Source organism: Zingiber officinale, chromosome 6A (assembly GCF_018446385.1).
Source record: "Zingiber officinale cultivar Zhangliang chromosome 6A, Zo_v1.1, whole genome shotgun sequence".
Taxonomy (NCBI): domain Eukaryota; kingdom Viridiplantae; phylum Streptophyta; class Magnoliopsida; order Zingiberales; family Zingiberaceae; genus Zingiber; species Zingiber officinale.
The window spans coordinates 44,365,068-44,369,417 of NC_055997.1; positions in this window are offsets into that span (position 1 = coordinate 44,365,068).

Here is a 4,350-nt window from a genome sequence, read left to right on the forward strand (position 1 = left end):
GTATTCAATTTAACTTGGGATTACGGAAAATTCAACCGCCTAGCAAGCATATGCCCAGAATTGGTCAGCACTGAAAGAGAAAGGGTCAGACTTATGCTGAAAATGCTCCGACCCGAGATAGCTCTGAATGTGGCCAGCGGAGTTAATAGACCGCAGACCGCTGAAGAGTTAATCAGCAGTGCCCTGATTACAGAACACTATCTGATGGCAATGAACGGTGGCAAGAATCAAGCCCAACCCGGAGGACAAAAATCGCAGAATACCAGGGCTGGTTGGAAGGGGAACCACAGTGGCAAGAGGAAGCAATGGGACAACTCTCAGGGAGGTCAAGCGAGCAAGCAGATCATGTTTCCTCAGTGCAACACGTGCGGAAAGAAGCATCCCGGAAAATGTCGTATGGGCACAAATGTATGCTATAGCTGTGGATTAGAAGGACATATGGCCAGAAACTGTCCTACTCAGATCCAGACACCTCAACCACAGAATGTCCCGAACAGAGGTATTCCTCCACAGTTACATCTGATGCAAGCTACATTAGAAGGCCCTCAGATAAGCCAAGGAAGATTGGAAGCTCCGCCAGTGACAACGAATGCCAGGATCCACTCCCTCACTAGAGAAGATGGGACGAGTGCTTCGACGGTCATCACAGGTCAGATACCTATTATTGGTCATTATGCAAATATGTTATCAAATCCTAAATGCGAACCGAAGTATGAAATTATCGGGAAGCCGAGAAACATTACCGGTCAGGGGATCGAGAATGTGACTGGGCAACTCTCTACCCTGACCCTAGCAACAACATTATTCGACAACATATTGGAAAACAAACCCGTGACCCCAGTATCCAAAGGATCAAGCAAGAAATCTTAGAAGGGAAGGATAACGGATTTCGTATCGCTGACAGTGGAATACTGTACTTCAAGGATCGCCTATGTATTCCCGACGATTCAGAGATGCGGAAAAAGATATTAGAGGAGACGCATGCGACACCATACGTATTGCATCCTGGAACCACCAAAATGTACCAAGACCTGAAGAAGAAATTATAGTGGTTTGGTATGAAGAGGGATGTGGCTCAGCACGTCAGTACTTGCCTGACCTGCCAAAGAGTTAAAGCAGAACACCAGAGACCTGGAGGTGTACTGCAGCCAATTCAGATTCCAGAATGGAAATGGGAGGATATTTCCATGGACTTCATTTCGGGACTCCCCAAAACGACGAATGGTTACGATGCAATATGGGTGATCGTGGACAGGTTGACAAAATCGGCCCATTTTCTGGCAATCAAGATGACCTACTCGATCGAACAGCTAGCCCAATTATATGTCAAGGAGATTATTAGACTGCATGGGATCCCTAAGACCATCATCTCTGAAAGAGATGACCGTTTTGTTTCACATTTTTGGGAATGTGTTCAGAAGGCCCTGGGTACGAAATTATTGTTCAGCACTGCCTTTCACCCTCAGACTGACGGGCAAACAGAAAGGGTGAATCAAGTATTGGAAGATATGTTACGAGCTTGCGCTCTGGACTTCAAAGGGAGCTGGTGCCGATATCTATGCTTAGCAGAATTCACCTATAACAATAGCTATCAAGCTACCATTGGTATGGCACCGTACGAAGCATTATACGGGAGAAAATGTAGATCCCCTATATGCTGGTATAAAGGCGGTGAAAAGAAGGAGATGGGATTCCGAACCGATCTTATCGACAGCACCACCCGTGCAATACAGAACATCCGCCAAAGAATAGAGACTGCTCAGAGTCGGCAGAAGAATTATGCAGATAAGCGACGTAGGCCGCTGGAATTCAGCGTCAGGGATTCAGTATTCCTCAAAGTAGCTCCTATGAAAGGAGTGATGAGATTCGGAAAGAAGGTAAAACTAAGTCCTCGATATGTAGGACCATATCAAATTTTGAAAAGAGTTGGCAAGGTGGCTTATGAACTAGAGCTACCACCAGAGATGTCGGCTATTCACAACGTGTTCCATGTCTCAATGCTCAAGAAGTACATGGGTAGCACGGATCAAGTGATCGAGCCACAGACAGTTCAAGTTCAAGAGGACCTGAGCTATGCGAGTCGACCGATTCAGATATTAGACCGAGATATTAAAAGGCTAAGGAACAAGGAAATACCTTTAGTAAAGGTTTTATGGCAAAATCAACGGTTTGAAGAAGCCACTTGGGAACGTGAAGACGATATGAGACAGAAATACCCCGAGCTATTTTAAGTTCGAGGACGAACTTTTATGAGGTATGGGAGACTATAACACCCATAGGGTTCTTAGCAAAAATTTTAGAATAATTTTTATCATGAATAAAAATATGCCTTAGTTAAATTTTTGCTCCTAGCCGAACACTTAAACAAACAAAATAGAAATAAAAATATATATAAGGTCTAGGATTTGAACTCTAGACCTCCCACTAGATGCATGAATAAGATAACCATTAGACCAAGAGAAATTGTGGTTGAAAAGAGAGGGAAACTATAGTTAAAGGTAAAGAGGTAAAAGCTCTTCTCTTGGGAAGAGAAGTTAGAATTGTCTTCTTCCTCTCTAATGAAGAGATGCTCTAGAATATTCTTTTCTTGCTCTCTAAGAAGGGATGCATCTAGACAATGTTTTCATTAAGAAGAGAGTAAAGGAAAGGAGGAAGAAAAATATAGTTTTTCCTCCTCCTCTCATGATGAATAAAAGGGAGAAATGAAAAATGAGTTTGCATTTTGCTCTCATTCTCTCCTACTCTCTCTTTCACCGTGACTCTCCCTCCCTCTCCTCTTCTTTCCGAGACCAAGGAGCAAGGAAGCTCTCCTCTAGGAAGGATTCACAAGCAAGGTTCCCTCCTTAGAGAATTTAGTGAAGGATGTGAGTATCCCCTCACTGCAGTACAAGTAGCTTCGATCGGTTTCAATCGTAAACGTTTTCTTTTGAAATTTTAAAGATGTCTCTCTTTTAAATTTCAGTCAAGGTAAATATGGGTAGTCACTTAGCGCATGATAGAAAAAAAAAAAAAAAAACTAAGGCCCTACTTACCATGTTTCGGCCTAGGACACAAGAAGGGCGAGATTAAATTTTCTTGTGAGAACATACTTGATTTTAGGCTTCCATGAGGTGTGGATTTTATATGTTGATGGCTTAGTTTCATAATTTGTGTTGTGAAAAAAAAAAGACATACTTACCATATGATTCGGCCAAAATGATTTTTAGGCCTTAAGTTAAGAATTTTGGATAGAAATCATGGTAGTTGTACTACTTCATGATGTATAAAATTTTTACATGTTGATAACCTAAGCTTTTATGTTTTATATGAAATGAAAACCATGAAGACCTTACTGATATGTTTCGGCCTAAACAAAATAAATGGTTTAGGGTTAGAGTTTTGAACTCAATCATGCTTATTCATGAAGTATAATGCCTTGTATGTGCTTAGATCAAGTTTGCATGTTATATGGTTAAGTTTTATACTTCATATGGAATAAAATGATATGAAACCCTACTGATATGTTTCGGCCAAATTGAGATAAATAAGTTAGTGTTAGAATTTTGAATTCAAATAGTCTTATTCATGAAGTATGGTGACTTGTATGTGCTTGTACAATGCCTTGTATGTACTTAGATTAAATTTGCATGTTATATGTTTAAGTTTTATGCTTCATATGGAATAAAATGATATGAAACCCTACTGATATATTTCGGCCAAATTGAGAAAAATAGGTTAGGGTTAGAGTTTTGAACCCAAATAGGCTTATTCATGAAGTATAAGGCCTTGTATATGCTTAGATCAAGTTTGCATGTTATGTGGTTAAGTTTTATGATTCATATGGAACAAAATGATATGAGAACCCTACTGATAGGTTTCGGTCAAATTAAGATAAATGGGTTAGGGTTAGAGTTTTGAACTCAAACATGCGTATTTATGAAAAATAATGTCTTGTATGTGCTTGGAACAAATTTGCATGTTATGTGTTTAAGTTTTATGCTTCATATGGAATAAAATAATGTGGAAACCTACTGATGTGGTTTGGCCAAGATGGATTAATTGGGTTAGGAAAGAGTTTAAACCTAACTAAACATGCTTATGTATTCTCATGATATGTAGCCTTTGATATATGAGTAGATTAAGCTTTCATGCTTCATGATATGATGAAAATATGCCTTATGATATGTTGCATTGCTATGTCTTATGATATGATAGACTTATGACATGATGTGCCATGTTAATGATATGATATGCTAGACTCATGATATGATATGCCATGTTCATGATATGTATGCTAAGTTCATGAGATGATATGCCATGTTTGATGATTTGAAAATAACATGTTATACTTTATGTTATGATAGGACCATG